This window comes from Emys orbicularis, chromosome 2 (assembly GCF_028017835.1).
Source record: "Emys orbicularis isolate rEmyOrb1 chromosome 2, rEmyOrb1.hap1, whole genome shotgun sequence".
In the NCBI taxonomy this organism is placed as follows: Eukaryota; Metazoa; Chordata; order Testudines; family Emydidae; genus Emys; species Emys orbicularis.
This window is the reverse complement of record NC_088684.1, coordinates 64,839,409-64,859,194: the sequence shown is the minus strand read 5'-3', so window position 1 is coordinate 64,859,194 and position 19,786 is coordinate 64,839,409.

Here is a 19,786-nt window from a genome sequence, read left to right as displayed (position 1 = left end):
CCTCTGCTCAAAGCAGGACCAATCCCCAACTAAATCATCCCAGCCAGGGCTTTGTCAAGCTTGAGCTTAAAAACCTCTAAGGAAGGAAATTCCGCCACCTCCCTAGGTAACCCATTCCAGTGCTTCCCCACCCTCCTAGTAAAAAAGGTTTTCCTAATATCCAACCTAAACCTCCCCCACTGCAACTTGAGACCATTACTCCTTGTTCTGTCACCTGGTGCCAATGAGAACAGTCTAGATCCATCCTCTTTGGAACCCCCTTTCAGGTAGTTGAAAGCAGCTATCAAATCCCCCCTCATTCTTCTCTTCTGAATACTAAATAATCCCAGTTCCCACAGCCTCTTCTCATAAGTCATGTGCTCCAGCCCCCTAATCATTTTTGTTGCCCTCCACTGGACTCTTTTCCAATTTTTCCACATCCTTCTTGTAGTGTGGGGCCCAAAACTGGACACAGTACTCTAGATCAGGCCTCACCAATGCCAAATAGAGGCAATGCTCCTACTTATACAGTCCAAAATGCCATTAGGCTTCTTGGCAACAAGGGCACACTGTTGACTCATATCCAGCTTCTCGTCCACTGTAACCCCCAGGCCCTTTTCTGCAGAACTGCTGCCTAGCCACTCGGTCCCTAGTCTGTAGCAGTGCATGGGATTCTTCCGTCCTAAGTGCAGGACTCTGCACTTGTCCTTGTTGAACCTCATCAGATTTCTTTCGGCCCAATCCTCTCATTTGTCTAGGTCCCTCTGTATCCTATCCCTACCCTCCAGCGTATCTACCACTCCTCCCAGTTTAGTGTCATCTGCAAACTTGCTGAGGGTGCAATCCACACCATCCTCCAGATCATTAATGAAGATATTGAACAAAACTGGCCACAGGACCGACCCTTGGGGCACTCCGCTTGAAACCGGCTGCCAACTAGACATGGAGCCATTGATCACTACCCGTTGAGCCCGATGATCTAGCCAGCTTTCTATCCACCTTATAGTCCATTCATCCAGCCCATACTTCTTTAACTTGCTGGCAAGAATACTTCGGGAGACCGTATCAAAAGCATTGCTAAAGTCAAGGAATAACACGTCCACTGCTTTCCCCTCATCCACAGAGCCAGTTATCTCGTCATAGAAGGCAATTAGGTTAGTCAGGCATGACTTACCCTTGGTGAATCCATGCTGACTGTCCCTGATCACTTTCCTCTCCTCTAAGTGCTTCAGAATTGATTCCTTGAGGACCTGCTCCATTATTTTTCCAGGGACTTAGGTGAGGCTGACTGGCCTGTAGTTCCCCAGATCCTCCTCCTTCAGTTTTTTAAAGATGGGCACTACATTAGCCTTTTTCCAGTCATCTGGGACCTCCCCCGATTGCCATGAGTTTTCAAAGATAATGGCCAATGGCTCTGCAATCACATCCGCCAACTCCTTTAGCTCGTCCAGCTTTTCTAAATAGTCCTGAACCACTTTTTTCTCCACAAAGGGCTAATCACCAGCTCCCCATACTATGCTGCCCAGTGCAGTAGTCTGGGAGCTGACCTTGTTCGTGAAGACAGAGGCAAAAAAAGCATTGAGTACATTAGCTTTTTCGACATCCTCTGTCACTAGGTTGCCTCCCTCATTCAGTAAGGGGCCCACACTTTCCTTGACCTTCTTCTTGTTGCTAACATACCTGAGGAAACCCTTCTTGTTACTCTTAACATCCCTTGCTAGCTGCAACTCAAAGTCTCATTTGGCCTTCCTGATTTCACTCCTGCATGCCTGAGCAATATTTTTATACTCCTCCCTGGTCATTTGTCAATCTTCCACTTCTTGTAAGTTTCTTTTTTGTGTTTAAGATTAGCAAGGATTTCACTGTTAAGCCAAGCTGGTCGCCTGCCATATTTACTATTCTTTCTACACATCAGGATGGTTTGTTCCTGCAACCTCAATAATGATTCTTTAAAATATAGCCAGCTCTCCTGGACTCCTTTCCCCTTCATGTTATTTTCCCAGGGGATCCTGCCCATCGGTTCCCTGAGGGAGTCAAAGTCTGCTTTTCTGAAGTCCAGGGTCCATATTCTGCTGCTCTCCTTTCTTCCTTGTGTCAGGATCCTGAACTCAACCATCTCATGGTCACTGCCTTCCAGGTTCTCATCCACTTTTGCTTCCCCTACTAATTCTTCCCTGTTTTTGAGCAGCAGGTCAAGAAGAGCTCTGCCCCTAGTTGGTTCCTCCAGCACTTGCACCAGGAAATTGTCCCCTACACTTTCCAAAAACTACCAGGATTGTCTGTACACTACTGTATTGCTCTCCCAGCAGATATTGGGGTGATTGAAGTCCTCCATGAGAGCCAAGGCCTGTGATCTAGTAACTTCTATTAGTTGCCGGAAGAAAGCCTCGTCCACCTCATCCCCCTGGTCTGGTGGTATATAGCCGTCTCCCACCATGACATCACCCTTGTTGCTCACACTTCTAAACTTAATCCAGAGACTATGGCTTACTATCTTCAAGAAGAATTGTTTCAAACATAGAGTGGTGTGTGTATGTGAGATTTCAGTAGAAAATATTTTTAAAATGTCATATTATTTTCATTTCTACATTTTGATCTACAAAAATGTATACACCAAACTGCCCACGTAACCTTACAGATTTGGTACTGAATATAGTTCAGTCTTAAGTGCAATAGACTCTCAATTCAATGCACACTAGTGAACACTCCAAAGGCATTCCATGTCTTATATGGTTTCATATAAATGTACATTTCTTAAAATGTAAATCTGCATAAATATGTATAATACAAGGTGTCACAGGGCAAGTGCACCCCGTCTCTTCTTGAGACAAAGTGCGGGTAATGATGGCCCCGCGGCTGAGTCTATACAACCATCCCTTGTCTTGGGATAGCTTGGCCTGGGGATAAAAGTCAATATGGCTGCCTTCTCTCAGGGCTGTGTGGCCTAGCGGTCAGTCAATAGGGCTGCCTGGTTCAGCAGGGCTGCATGGCCCAATGGCCAGAGTCAGTCCAACTGCCCTCTCTCAGGGCTGTGAGGCCCAAGGCCAGGGTCAACATAATGGCCCTCTTCAGTAGGGTTGTTTGGTCTGTTGGCCAGTCAGGGGAGTGGGCCGCCACCTTGGGTGGGGGTGAGGGGGTGTGGCAACTGGGTAGGGGGACCCGGGTCCTCCCTGCTCCTCCAGGTCCCAGCTCAGGGCCCTGACAGTGGCAAGTATGCTTGCCACTGGGTCAGCAGGGAATCCTCCTGAAACACGCTGACACCACTCGGTACAATGCCTAGTCCCCCTGAGCTACTTCCTACCCTTTCCCTTGTGTAGTGGTCCTGGTGTCGCAGAAGTCCATAGTCTCCTTGGCCTCTGCAACTCTCTGCAGCTCTGACACTCCTGGGGCATCTGCAGGAGCTGGGGCATTCGCCTGGGTCTCAGCATCTCTGGCTACGCTACCGCCATCTGTTGCTTCAGCAGCTCCCGGGCTGGAACTTGCAGCGTGCGTCCTCCCTCTTCAGTGGTCAGCCCTGAATGAGCTGAGCTGCACCCTTCTATACCCCAGCTGGAGCATGCCTATCAGGGCCGAGGGGGCATGGTCAGTGTGGGGCAAGTGTGCCCCATCACACAAGGGTTCTGGAAATAACCTCAAATTAAATAGGGCTTTATTAGGCCCTGATTCAGGAAGGCACTTAAGCACAAGCTTTCCTGAATTGGGTCATCTTACAGTTTTGGAGGCTGCCCCAGTATTTGCTCAAGCAAAACTCTCTTTGAAGAACCCAGAGTAAGGAGAGCAATTTCGAGGACTTGACTTTACACTGTGATCTTATTAACTCTAGCATTGTAATATGTCATTTCAGAAGATGTCATACTGGGAGCTCTAAGATGTATATATCCTCCTAATGTGTGCATAGCAGGAGTTATGTACATGTATCAAGAGAATATATCATAATGATATATTAATCTTTGAGTATGTGCTGTAACTCTCATTAGCATCATCAGGAATCACATATGTTGACCTTTTCTATACAAGATAAGTCAATAGCCTTATTACAGAAACTGCCAGCAATGTTGTAAATGCTAGTGTAGCCACCAGGTTATGAAACACTGCAAAATGAAAATGTTCAGAAAATAAAGCAAATCAAAAAATACTAATAAATTCTGGAAGGGGTAAATTGGCAAAGAATTATATAGAGTTAGCTGTGTGAATCCAATTGTAGTTAATGTGTCACAGCTAAAGCCCTATGCGGCCTTGAAAATGTATCTCTAAGAAATTTACATTTAATTTTGTTTTAAAGTTTACATTAGGTGTGTGTGCCGGTCGGGCAGGGATGTTAGTAGGCAAGAATTATATAGCTATGTAAACACAACAAAAGTGTTAATAATAAGTCATGGCTCAGATTTTCAAAGCAGTGCAGAGAAGATTAATGGAAGGTGTATGGCTAACACCGCATCACAGTTTTGAAAATCTCAGCCTATGATTTAATCTATAGGGGTTGGTGCTCTGTGTTCATTTAAAGCCCTTGATTTAAAAGTACAACATTATATGGTGCAGCTGGTATAAAATAGTTATTTTCTACTTACCATATTACTCTCAAATCAATTTCAGTGTTAGTTTAGCACAAGTTTAGATAATTGTAATGAAAATGTGACTATGTATTAATATTTGCCAACTAAGTGATTATTTGGTAAGTGCATTTGGTCATCTTAAAATAATTCTTCTCTTGATATGCAGGAGATTTATGCTTGTAAGTCCCATTAATGCTAATTGGAGTAACGTGTGTAAATCCTTGCACTTTGAGATGAGACTGTATCCATTAGACTAAAAGATAATACTTCACCATTGATTAGTATGCATAATACCATTTCGATAGCGGTGCTGGCAAATGATACATAACACATGGTATAATAATTTACATTTTTTCATCTCATTTGAGTATACTTTACAAAGCAGGAAATTATAACTGCTGTTAAAACACACTTTTTGTAACCTTGGCTCTATGCACTCTTATGTTAGAACAGACATATAACATTTATATAACAGCATAAGGACTTGAGTGATGTGATGAATTAAAGAAAGTAAACCCTTTGAACCGATAAATTGTTGCACCATTTGATGCTGGTAAAAGAATCACCAGTCCATTGATCTGGAGATGAAGCATCTGTCCATGGGTAAAGCAGGAGGTTGAGAATGTATGTTTTATATTAGTGGGGCAGGGAAGGGCGTGGTTCCTAGCACTGACAAATGTACTGACTGCAAGAACCAGAAGGTATTGTGGAAGCAAAAATTCTCCAACAGTATGTTGTTTTTAGTAAGGGAAGAAGGTGTAAGGTAACATTGGTAAATTTGCTCTGGCATCTCATATGGGTTCTACAAAATGAAGTCCTACTCTTTTGGCTGTTCCTGACTGACTGACTCTTTTTTAAGGCCCTGATCCTGTAAAGATTTATATACATGCTTAAAAGAGCTGGGTGGGAACTGGTTTTTTGTTTAGCAGGAAAAGCTGTGATTTCAATTTATTTTTAAATTCCAAAACAGAATAAAACCAACATTTTTTGAAATTTCCTGTGAAATTAAATTCTGAAAAAAATATTGTTTCGGGTTGATTGAAATGTTTCATTTAGATAAAATCAAAATGTTTTTCTCTGAGTTTGACTTATTAAAAAATGTATATTATGTAACATTAAAATTAAAAGTAATTTCAAAATGGAAAATCAAAGCTTTAAGTTCTGAAAAGTTGTTTTGACCTTATCAAAGTGCTTTTTTCCCAATTTTTCCTTTAAATGAAATGTTGTCAATCAACACGTGTCTACAAAACATTTAGCTTTCAAGAAATTAAAATCTTCCAATGGAAAAATATTTTGTCAAATTTCTGACTAGATCTTATGCTTAACTTCAAGCATGTGAGCAATCCTATTTAGTTCAGAGAGGTACTCGTGCTCAAAGTTATGCGTACATATAAATCTTTACAGATGGGGGCCCAAATCATCAGTTAGAATCATGCTTCTGTAACTTGTCAGTCATCAGGGACATAAATATTCCTCCCTCCTAAAAATAATGTGTAACATTTGCATTTTGAGTGTATTGTACATACATTCAATAATCACAACATCTCTGTGAGATATTAATATACATATTTCCAAATGTCCTACTATGTTAGTTTCTGAGCACACTGCAAAATAATAATAATAAATTAACCTCCAGAATGAAAAGTACTTTTATTTAAATCTAATTTATTTCAGATACCAGTGGTTGGTGGTTGATTTTCAGGAGATTTGTCTTGAGTATCATATGATGTAGTTGTTTGGGGAAACATGAGCCGAAAGAGCTGTAACATCCTCTGGAGCAGGATGGTTTTAGTGTCAGGCTGACGTTGGGTGAAAGTGAGTTCCATAAACAAATGCCCTTTTACAGATGACAAAAATGAGGCAGCATACCAGGAACTAAGCCTTAGAGTAGCTACAGCTAGCAAGGTGGTAAGAACTGTGGGATATGGCCCCAGAAACCACAGCACCAGACGCACATCAACACAAAGCCAGGATGGATGCACCTGCCTGTATATGGGATGGAAATGAAGTGTGCACACCAAAGTTGTGTGTATGCTTACAGTTGAGCTTGAAAAGAGCAAGCTCACATGTAAGTACATGGACCCAGGTACAAATTCAGTATACACATACCCTTAGAGTGGGTAGGGACTAAATTTTCAAATATGCTCATGTTTGGGGGGATGCCTTTTCAAACTGAGAGAGAGCTCTCTTACAAAATTGCCTCTATGTGACCTTCCAAAAGTCACACAGCAAGTCAGGGTACATAGTGACAAAGCAGGGAAGGCCAAGCTCCCAGTCTCAGGTTCAGTCCACCATAGCACGCTACTCCTTTCCTTTTCATTATAGGTTCATGATGCACAGAGGCTGCTGTGTAGAATCATGATTATTTTTACATCTATGAGATGAAAGAGTTAAGATTTAAACATCTAGTCTAGATTGTGGGTGGAAGCAGAAGTTAATTAATTGAAAGTGAGTTATGTAGATATCTCTAATGGCCATATGATCTAGCATTTTCTGGGAATATAACAATAGGATACCAGTACCTGCTGCACATCTGCTGCTGTCCCAAACAACAGATTCTTGAGATTGAGATACTATGGTTTACAGAGGTTCCCCTCATAAAAATCATTGAAATTCAAAACAGGAATTATGTTGTTACATCTAAATTAGAGTCTGGCTCAGGATGCAGAACTTGGATGTGGATATGTGTATTAGGATCAGGGCAGGCTTTGTGTTCTCCACTCTGATCAGGGCAGGGATTGACTAGATGATGTCCAATTGCTGATTTTGTGAGGTAACGGTACAAAATAGAAAAAACCCCAACCTTTGAGATTAGGTGTCAGAAATCTTTAAATATCATCTTGCAAAGAGATTTCAGCCACATCTGCACCAGAACCAGCTCATAGGTTCCTTTTTACTTTTGGGTCTGACCTGGTACCAAACTGTAGTGGCAGGTTCAGATATGAGATTTGAAATCAGAAGTCTACTACCTTTACATTTTTAATCTGCACTTTGGGTTTCGGCTCATCTCTAATCTACATATTACTTCCTTACATAAATAAGTTAAACTTTAATTGATTACATATGTAAATAAGGAATGGAACAGGTCACAAAGTTCTTATAACCTGATCTCGCACTGTAGAAGACCATATCAGTTTTGCAACTGACTTTAATAGGAGCAGGATCAAGCATTGGTGCAGATATTGGTAGGCATCTTGCTCAGGTGCAATATAAACAGCCATGGATTCTTCATTAAGAGGTGTGACTGGGTCTACCAGATCTTCTCTGCTTGCTGAGGAGGCATCAGCACACTGACATTCCCTGCCTAAGGAAAATCCACTCAGGCTAGGTGAGCATCAAGAAAGTCTGCCAGAGGCCTAGAAGGGTCAGGAGGAAATACTGAACCAGCAGGCCAGTTAGGAAGGCTTGCCTGCTTTTGCTTAGGGGCAGGGCCAGGTGAGACTGGGACAGGGGAGGTGTTTCTCAGTGCTAAGCACTTGCATTTGCAGGGTTTTTCCTCTTTGTTTAAAGTAGTGGCTCTCAAACTTTTGTATTGGTGACCCTTTTCACACAGCAAGCTTCTGCATGTGCCCCCCCTTATAAACTAAAAACATACTTTTTCTATTTAACACTATTATAAATGCTGGAGGCAAAGTGGGGTTTAGGGGTGGACGCTGACAGCTTGCGACCTCCACGTAATAATCTCGTGACCCCCTGAGGGGGCACGACCCCCAGTTTGAAAACCTCTGGTTTAAAAGTACAGACAGCTGAATACTGAATTGTTATTTTATTACGTGATTGTTTAGAGCAGTGGTCTCCAAACTTTTTATGTTCCACCCCCCCCCCCCCCTTACCTGTAACATAATCTATCTGTGCCTCCCCTGGGAGCGGGGCTGGGAGCCAGGAGCAGAGCAAGGACTGGGGCTGGGGCCAGGAGTGGAGTCATGGCCGGGAGCAGGGCTGCAAGCCAGGCAACATTTGGGGACTGAGGCTGAGGCTGGGCTGTGGTCGGAGCTGGGAGCCAAAGCCGGGGCCTTGGCTGGAGGGCTGGGGCCGGAGCCAGAGCAGAGCTGGGGGCAGAGTGAAACTCGATGGCGTTCCTTCCCTGCCCCTTGTGAGGGCTGGCCTGGGCCCTACTGCACTCCCCCCACCCGAACATTCCTCCCCACAGTTTGGGGACCACTGGTTTAGAGACTGATGCCAATCTTATGGCACAGACTACCCTGCCCCAAGAAGATATCCAAACCTTACAAACTAAGGTGGGGAGGGCCTGTAGTACCATGTGTGGCCATAAAGAGGGCGATATTGGGCAGCCCCGCCTCCCACAGGAGGACATTTAAAGAATTCAGTAATTTAGATTACATTGAGGGTGTAAGAAGTCCTTAGAATCTTTTAAAAACTGCTAGTTTCATGCTGTGGAAATGAATCTGAAATGGGAATGGTAATTTTCGGCCTTCAGACATCTCTCTCTCTATCAAATTTCACTGCTAAATTTACAAAAGAATCGCAATTATCTGGGGGTAATTTTGCCTTCTTGTTTTTATTCCACGAACACTATGCCAAATCTTGTATAGGTGCATTTGTATTAAAACCAGCTAAAGTTAATTCACACAATTTTACACTGATTTACTAAACTAGACTTCAACCACTTTGGGGCAGGGAATCTGTCTTTATCTGTATTGCAAAATGTGATGCACATCTATGGCTCTAGATAAGTAATATATAGTAATAGCAATAAGGGACTTCATGGTTCAGGAGACTAGTAATAGGATGAAGAGTCTTTCATCTTTAGGTCACTAATTGAAATTCAGTGCAGGTTATTTACTGCTGAAAGTCATTTTGGCCTCTCTGCAATGAGTGTTTCAATACAATGTCCATATTAAAAAAAAACAGTTCCATATTAGCACTAATTGGCAGCCTGGCTGATGTGGTAGTACTAGTCTCAGCAACAGGCCATGGTGTCATGAAGACCAAAGCACTCTTTTATCCTAGTGGTTCCCACAGGCCGTTGTTCAGGAATATCAACAGGGTGCTGTGATGAAGTTTGCATTACTTTGCCTGTGTTGTACCTGGTTTGTAATACAGAACTTTATTTTCTAGGGCTCTCAATCTGGCACCTTTCATAAGCAGTACATGAAGTTTAACACCCACCTACCCCAAAACAAACAAGCAAGCAAACAAACAAACCAAACACACACAAACACAAAATAAACGGCATGGATTATTACTTAGATTTCAGTTTTGTTAAGCAAGAGCCCCTTCCCTTCCCTACCCTTGTCCCCCACTTTTTATTTGAAAGACTTTGACTTGGAAACCGAATTCAGGCAACAGGAAATGTTCAGCACTTGGGAAATACTTACTTTAGAATCTTGAAAGTTTTTCTGAATCACGTCACATAAAACTGTCTCCCTTCATCTATCAAGTGAGACTAACACATACCTTTCCAAAGGTTTAGGTTTATGTGATGATACTTTCAGTGTGGACTGCACTTCCCTGACAAATCAGTACCAGTGGCACTTTCACAATCTTTAGTGTGATTATGGTCTTTTTTTCCTTTGTGTGATCAATGAAATCTTTGTGATTGCACTATAAATCCGTGCCTTTTGGCAGGTTTGTAGGCAGTAGTAAGCTGGGATAAATCTTTGATCTCTGGAACGTACAGAGTGCTTAAGACCATGGTAACAAAAAGGTAGTAAAAGATTTTATTTTGACTTTTCATTTTTTATTATATTCCCCTATTGTCGTCTTCCTGCACATGGATCCATACCTTGTGCATTACCTTTCCTTGGCTCAATGGGCTGGTAGACTGGTATTTTTAATGGTGTATCTGGTGATTTTGGACCTGATTTTATGAGTTGCTGAATGCTCTAAACTCCCACTGAAGTCCCAGAAAGTCATTCTTATGGGTCTAGCGCTTTTACAATGATAGGCCCAAGGAAAAAGAACAATAAAACCTTTCTAAACAGTAAAGGCACACAAACATAATATTCAGAAAAGTTGGTTTTCTGCTTGGATTTGAAACAAACAGTGACTACCAGACAAATGTGCCCGATAGAAAGTTCCAATAAAAAAAAAAGTAAAATGTGAAAAATTGTGAAATGCAAAAGAATGAGGAAAGGAAACCAACTAGTTGTGCTTAAGGGTGTTATTCTTTTTAAAAAGATCATACTAGAGGATTCACATGAAGGAAGTTGAGACAAAGGCACAACTTTATTTGATCAAGAGAATCAGAAATTGTGAACATAGAGGAGTTCTTATAGGCATGGAAATATATGTACAATTAAGTGTCATCATTGTAGAAGGTAGCTGATAGTAATCAGGAAGGAAGACTAGATAGAAAAGAACATATACCTGAGAACTGGACCTTGTGAAACTTTTCAGTGGAGAGTTTTGACACACACAGGAGAAGCCACCACTACAGATGCCAGCCTCATCCAGGCCCATATTTTTAAATGGATTTTTATTCAGAATGAAGCTGTGGAATATATCGGCTTTTATATTATGCCTCATTTTCTAAAAATGGGATTCTGTTAACATTTAGTGTAAATATCACACTTTTGCACCTTCCCAGGAAGGCATGCATAGAAAATTAAAGTTAAAAAATGCAATTTTTGCTGCTCCAAGAAAACCCCTAAAGCCGGGCAATAACATAAATTATACTACAGAAATAATATCACAGAAATGTACAGGCTTTATCAAGGCTTGGTAGAATTAAATTTGTATTTTTTAAAAATAAGTTGAATGGATAGTATCAACATGTATTTTTAAACACAGATATTTTTATGTATTTAAATTTTTATAGCAGTGGAAAACTGTGTGTGTGTGGGGAGTTCAGACAATTATTTAATAGCAATGGATACTCAGATTCGAAAAGTTAGTTTTATAAATGTCAAAGCACAAATTGTCAACATCGCATGTCAAAATATACAGAATAGATATCCTTCAGTCAATAAATCACACCTGTTTTTATTATTCATTTGTTAGTCCATTTGTAACAAGCTTACTACAAAAGTCTAAATCACTGGATTTTGATTCTAATAAGTTCTCAGGCATTTTTCTTCATTTTTCTTATTTTGCCTATCTCCAAATTTCAATTATCATCAATGGAAATATTTTGTCATGGGTTTGTGTGTTTGCAGTGAAATTGACATTTACTGATATTTATTGATGACAATGTAATCCATCCAAGCCTAGCTTTATCCTACCCACCCTCTCCATGCAACCTAAATAGCCTTTTTTTGTGGGGGAGGAGGGCTATTTATTCTTACTGCTAAAAGCTTCCTGAACCTTTTTCCTGCACAGTGAACTGAAAAGTTTTATTATTTAGTATTTATTCTTTTTCCTGAATTAGGTAGACACTGTCAAGGTAGGAGTGTTTAGAGGATTTTAACTGTGTCAGAAGCCTTGCTACTCCCACAGACTATCTGAATTATTTACATCATGGAAATCTCCAAAGTGTTCTAACCCAGACTAACCCACTTTACTCTCAGAACACTGAGGAGTAGAGTCCTCATTCAAGTCCACTGAACTACTGAAGACTAATTGACTTCTCTGTGACCATCTATTCATTTTTAGGGTGCCCTTCACTATAATATGCACATCCAATAACAAGTGCATAGATTCTTCCCCATTCCCCATAAATGGCCCAAATCTCAGTCTACCCTGCTGCTTAAGCTTCCTGCTATCTCCCAATTGACTATCTTGTTGGAAAACCTCCCTGACTACTGCCCTCGCTCACTCTTCCTTTCCTCCCATAGCAAATTCCTGGCTCCAGATATTAACTCCCATGAGATACTGGACTCTGTGCCATTCTAGCCTAGAACCCTTCTGCTTCTCTTTTCCCTGAGACTAGTGCTTGGCTCTGAATGCTCCTCGCACCTACCCCTTGTCAAGTTCCAGGCCCTGTTCTCTTTCCTTCCCTTTGGCTTCAGACCCTTTCCACAGCTCTCAAGACAAGATTATTGGTTGCTACTAACAGCTGCTAATCACCCAGCTGATTGGCGGCTCTCCCCATTCCCCCTGCTATTCCTGCTCACAGTTCCCTTATTTCAGCTGAGGAGCTGTCCCATCATCACACCGTTTTCTTCTGCAAGTGTCTCCTACTTGAAAATTATGTAGCATACTAAGGGTTAATGTAGGGCTTGATGATAATGATAAAGGAATTGGTAGGTACATTCAGTAGAACAATGAATATCATGTATAGCTTTAACATACGTTTTAATTACACAAATGAAGATTAAAATTCCTGTGGCTTTAAAAAAAAACCCAAAACCCAACAATCCAAAAACTGAGAATGGAGCACTACATCCTCGTTGAGAACTAGGATAGGTTTTCAGAATGTCAGGCCTAGGATTCCACTTGTGAATTTCCCTATCTTCTCTTCTATAAACTAAAGCACAGGTACATAGGAAACCCCTTTAATAATGCTGCAATACACATCAAATAATGTTTCTTGGTCTCTGGGTAAAAAAAGAGGGTGTGTAGCACTGGGTTGCAATTTGCTATGGTTTACATCTGCTATAATCCCACGGAAGTTAGTGGTATTGTGCGCAGTCTAACTTAAGGCTGAATTTGGCTCCTCATATATTGTAGGCACCAGCACACTAAAAAGGGGGAGTGACTGATAGGATTTTGTTTCAGAAAAACTAGAACATAAATATGATAGATAATGACTAATGCTGGATGAACGAACTAATAATGTCACTTTCTATAATGCCATTCTCACAGTGGCTCTTTCAACAGAGTAGTGAAATGGAATTGAAAGAGTTTCTCCGTCAAAAACTGCATTTGTGATGAGACTTTGTAAATAAAAATGAAAGTATTCTAAATTTAAATTTCATCGTCACAAATGACTTGAAGTGTATTGAAGTATTTTAAATTTAGTCATGGATGTCTTGAATGGCTTTAAGTTGTATTATTAATGTATAATTTAATCATAGTGATTTGATGAAAGCTGGAGCTGATTCTCTTGTGTTAGAAGTAACCACAAAGTGCCAAACTCAGTTTAAATTGGATTAATATGATCAAACCCGTAGACATCAAGGCATCCAACATCTCCAGTTATTTCATAACATAGCTCTGCACATCTGTGGATCAAAGTCTGATTCTGTGTTTCCTTAGCCTACTGAGCTTGGATGACCTGCATCATGGACACGAGAGTTCCATGGCACGAGAGTTCTAGTGACCGTAACTTTTCTTGGTTGCTTAAGTGAATTAAAGATCAAATGGAAGAATCAGGGGAAAGCTGAGGTGAAATAATTTCATCTCATTTTTGTATCACTGAAAGTTTCTACTAACAGGAAACAGTCTTTTTATGCACAGGCTGTATATGATGTTTACTTACATTAAAAGTTGAAGACCTGTTTTCTGCAGGCTTTGGGGACTCTAAAACTGTCAAGGTTAATCTCAGATTTTATTTAAAACCAAAGTTTCTAGGCCTTTTCTCTGTGTAGATAACCATGCAAATGAAAATTGATCCGTATGGTTGAAAGCTTGTCACTGATCTTATCTATAGATTTACAGTTCCTCTAAGTTTCATAAAGTTCCTGTGTGACCAGTGAAACCCAGGGCCACCAGTCCCTCAGTTTTTGAGAGAATTAAAGACCAAGTTGAAAAAGCTGAAGGACATGCCACACATGCACTGTGAGGGCCACCACAGGTTTCCTCCAAGATGATTCATCTGCTGCGCAGCCAGTGTAACTTCTGATCACAAGAGAGTGTTGTTTACTTTTTAAAAATCATTTGCATTATAGTACGACTAAGAGTGCTTTTGTGCTAGGCTCTGTACATACATATGGTAAGAGACAGACTCTGCCCCAAAGAGCTTACAGTCTAACACAGGACACGCAAGGTGGGTCAGAGGAAGCACAGAGACATTAAGTAACTTGCTTGAGTTCACATGCAAAGTCTGGGAGCTGAACTCAAGTCTCTCTAGTGCAAGCAGTTAGCCTCAGAGCCATTTTTCTTCTCTGTGTGCTTATATTTGTGTGTTCAAATACCGTAAATTGGGGGTCTGACCCACATGTGAGTATAGGTGCCTATCTATGGGCTAACAGTTGATTTTTGTGTGTGTACTCATGGTACTTGGGAGTGCAAATGTGCATATGCAAAAATATGCATGGGTTTTTAATTACTTAATGTTTGTAAGGTGATATATACATACACACACACACACACACACACACACACACACGTCTGTTAATATTTCACTGCAATGTGTAACAAAGCCCCAGCATGAGGTCAGTTTTAGTGGCCTCCACACACCCAACGTATTTCGAAAATTGCCCTCTTATAAACTTTTCCACATGTTGACAGATCTGAGTAGACCCCAGCACAAGCTGCTGTACTCCACTTCTCCTGCAGCAGGAGGCTGGTGCTGACCGAAACATCCTCCTCACCCCCTTGCTAAAGAATGATTTTGTCTGAGGATGCCCATGCCACAAAGAATCTTCATGCCAGACGTGTTCATGGGGGAGAGTCCTCACAGAAGACAGGAGTCGGTTATTTTTTGTGGGTCATGATGTGTGGATGAATGAAAAGTTTTCACTGCAAAAATGCTAAAGTTGACTCTCCACAATGTAGAGTGGGGACCATTTAAAGAGAATGAAGAATTTCTCCTCTTCCCCTCCCCCCAGTGGATGGATTTGTATAATCCATCTTTAACTGTATAAAAAGAACTTGGATCTTCATGGTACAGTTTGGTATATTACCTCCTTCAGCCTATCTGATTGCTTTAGTTTTTGATAACTGGAATTAAGATGTTACAGAACTCTTATTGCAATAACCGAAAGAAATTCTACCCTCTTGGCAGATGGGCCTTTGATTTTTGCACGTGCTCTTTTTCCAAGCGACAAAAGCACATCTGAAAGCGAATCCGAGACTGGTAATATCCAAGGCAGACCATTCATAAGCAATAGTTTTCCCTCTCAGAGACAAAGCCATAAATTATTTTTATTGTCTAAGGGGATAGTCTCCCTTGGCCTTAGAGTGTATGAAATATCAGTGGCCTAAATGCCTGATTCTGCAAGGTGCTAAGCACCTCCTTAAAAGTACTGAGTAGCCTCAGCTCCCATTGAGAACAGCGGGAATTAAGGGTACATATTACCTTCCAGGAGGCCCTCAATACCTTGTTAGATCACGCTGTAACTGCTGTAGCCGTGCCTTTGAATGGGCTTTGTAAGTGCTAGCACTATTAGAGGGGACCATTAGATGAAGTCATTGAACCATTAGGAAGCCTTCAAAAAATTAGTACTCTTTTTCTGATCTAAAAAAGTGTTGTGGTTGAGAATATGCACATAGAGCCATCCTCAAGGGAAGATTTCTTTTACACATACTGACTCCATCAATGCTACCACCTAGCAGTTCATGAATATGAGACTTACGCTTTGTAACGTTTCACAGATACCTACATCATGCTGAGTAGAGCTGGTCATCTATTATTAACATGCTGGCATTTTTGCTAGACTAAAAGTGTCTTCATATTATCCATATTCCTATTAACCCTTCCATGATACAAGACACTTGCAAGCCCTATTCTGTGGCTACTTTATCGCTTCAGACCAAAGGCATTTCAAATCTCAAAAAGTATACATGCTCCCTTTAGAGCATACAGAAAAAGATACATATTGATTTTCTTAGAAATACCTCAGATGTTTAAACACAATGTCTGTAAAATACTTTTTCTTTTTTTAAACTATATTTCAGTGCATGTCTCTGAACATTATTATAGTGTTGCATTAGAAATACTAGGATGATGGTTGAGACAGCATGTTTTGCACTTATACAGAGACTTACATCTACAGCAACTGTTAAGGAATTACTGCCCTTAAGAGGTAAGGAAGTATTTTAATTCCAGTTTTGCAGATGCGGATACTGAAGAGGCCTTGCCCAAGGTCACAAAGGAAGTCTGTGCCCGAGCCAGGAATAGACCCTCACTCTTGTGACTCTGAGTCTCACATCTAAACCACGAGACCATCACTCCTCTTTTATGAGCCTTTCCTGTTTAGTGCTTTCAAGTTTTCAGAAAAATTAGCCTTTGTGCTAGGAAAAAGCATGAAAACTGCATCACAAAGATGGATTTTCTTGTGGAAGGTTTGGTAATGTTGCACTTGGTGGTTTGAGCTGACTGAGCATGCAATAACTGGACAGTTAAGAGCTTTATCAAATGCTTTTTCTGTGCCTGGATAACTCAGACCTCATTTTGGGCTCGCTCCCCAGCTGATGCAAATAGATTGACTCCAATGGAGCTGATTTACACCAGCCGAGGATTTGGCCTGTTATTTTAAAAACTTCAGATTTGGATCTGTCCCTCAGTGATCAGCGTCATTCACATTTTTTGAAGAAACTTGGTTTAGAAATGAATGTAGGTGTCTAAAAATCACATCTTGTAAGCTTGCCACCGAATTTTTAATCGAATACTAGATGATGTGGCAGGAGTATAGTGGGGCCACTGTGGATTGAAACAAATAAAGTTGCATTGATTTCAATGATTACTCATTCAAACACATTCATGTAGGGACTAATCTCTCTTCCCTTTCTACCTCCTCTCATCTGTTTGCACTCCTGGGAGTGCAGAGGCCCAAGATGCAACAGAATTGCCATGGTTCTGTTTCTGTAGTCATAGCTTTCTGCAAAAAGGCCACGTAGAGTAACCAAGCAATGCCTGCATGCCATAGAGCAGTTCTCCATGGCAGCTCTCTATACAGCACAGAGGGATGATGGTAAAGGAATGGGAGGCATTGCCAGTGGAATCACAGATACATTCATCAAATCTGTGTGTGTGGGTGTATTTTTTGAGCAATAGCCATGGCCACTGTTTCAGCCCACAGGCAATCGTATCGGCAGCAGATCAGGTGAGCATTCATTTCCCACATCTTGTGTGGAAATGTCCAGTGTGAGGCCGATTTACTCAGGTGTTACATAGAGGTCCACAATTTAACCTGGTGTGCAAAGTGTATTTATTGGATTGTGTGATCATTCATTTTCAAATTTGTAGTTTTTACACAGATTTTATTCTTGAAATAAAAGAGGAATTACGTGCAATGTTACCGTTACCATTTAAAACATGCCTGACACATTTCCTGGATCCCAGTCCAGAGCTTTAACGACAGGACCCATCCTTTCTCTTCCCATCTTATTCTCTATACATCTTCCAACTTCCACAGTGAATAAAGCAGGGGTCCTTAAGACAACAGCCTCATTCATTACACAACTTTATTCATTCCCAGAACATGGCACCCTGTGCACTCAGTGTGACAGGATACTTAGCAAAAATAACGAGGAGTACTTGTGGCACCTTAGAGACAAATTTATTTGGGCATAAGCTTTTGTGGGGTAAAACCCACTTCATCAGATGCAGGGAGTGGAAAATACAGTAGGAAGATATATATACATGAAAAGATGGGAGTTGCCTTACCAAGTGGGGGGTCAGTTCTAATGAGACAATTCTGTATTTTCCACTCCATGCATCTGATGAAGTGGCTTTTACCCCACGAAAGCTTATGCCCACATAAATTTGTTAGTCTCTAAGGTGCCACAAGTACTCGTTTTTGCTGATACAGACTAACACGGCTACCACCCTGAAACCTGTTAGCAAAAATAGTATATGATCATGTGATTAAAGATTGCATCATAATACTATACACAATGTGGGCAAATTCTAGGATTACCAAATGTTTCAGTGCTTCACTTTGAAACATTACCAGTGTTCTTTCAGGGTCCCATCCAAAACCCATTGAAGTGAAAAGACTCCCATTAACTTCAGTAGGTTTTAGATCTTAATGTAGGGTTTTGGTTTTTTAATGTATAAATGGACTGTGTTAAAGTTGCTGCGAGAGACATATTTTGCATTCCCTAATGCTAGCCTGTTTCAAATCTCAACTATAACTCTGTATTAACATAATTCTTTGCATTTAACACTCTTATACAGAAGGCTAGAAACCTGCAGGTATATGGAATCATTATCTGAAGACCTTTCCAGAAGTGTCAGGAGAAATATTATATATGCATTCTTAACCTTTCAGCAGGAAGCAAGAGCACTGGAAGCCAAATCTGCAGTTCAGAGTTGGAAACAATAAATCCTACAGCGATAGGATAAAACAACAGAAGAAATTGCAAAGAGGCACTGTAGCGGGTTTTGTACCTCGTCAACCCCTTGAGTCGGGGGGGGCAAGTGGTAATCCCGTCTCTCTATGCCTACATCTGCTTTTACCACCCCCCTTCCCCCCTCAGTAGTCAGCACAGTGTGGCCCAGTGGCCAGGGTCCGTATACTGCCTCTCCCCAAGTGGGATAGTGCGGCCTAGCATCCTGAGTCCATGGAATATGCCCAATGGCCGGAGTCCGCCTAATTCCCCCTCACTTAGTGGGATAGCATGGCCTAGCGGCCGGAGTCCATGCAATATGCCCCTAGGGCAGTGCTGCCCAATGGCTGGGGTCCACCTAATTCCCCCTCCCTTAGTGGGATAGCGTGGCCTAGCGGCTGAAGTCCATGCAATATGCCTCTAGAGCAATGCGGCCCAATGGCCAGAGTCCATCTAATTTCCCCTCCCCTAGTGGGATAGCACAGCCTAGCAGCCGGAGTCCATATTGCTCCCTTTGGAGGCAAAAGAGGGATCAGGTAACTGGGGCCATTGCAAGGGGCACTGACCCCTTGTAGGGGGGCTGGGCCAACCCAACTCCACCAGGCCCCGCCCCAGCACCAGACACTCCCTGGGGTTCCTATAGCTGCAAGCCTCTGGCCCAGGTTTCTGGCTCTTCAGCTCCGGGATCTCCAGGCTCCTCAGCACCCGACACTCCCTGGGCTTCTGATAGCGTCAGGCCTCTGGTCCAAGTTTCTGGCTCTTCAGCTCTCATAGGTAAGGGCTGTAGCAGCTCCTGGGCTGGAGCCTCTGCCGATCATCCTTCCTCCTCGGCAGCCAGCCCTGACTGAGCAGCTCTGCTGGCTTTTATACCTGACTTCCAGTTGGAGCATGCCCAGCAGAGCCTCAGGGGCTTCCTTTGCAAGGCGGGAAGGGTTAACCCTCTCGGTACCAGTGCGGGGCCGATCTGCCCCATCACAGACACCTTAATTCCCTGCCTCCTACATTCTTGTTGACTGCGGGAGTATCAGCAAATAAAATAAAACTCACTCATTTTATTGGTGTTTTCAAATGCAAATGACACATTTTTTATATAAATGAGGAAAAATGCATTTTTACTTTGGGTCTTAGTGAAGTCAATCAGAAAACTCCCATCAACTTCAGTGGAAGCAGGATTAAGCCATCAATGTGGACAGTAT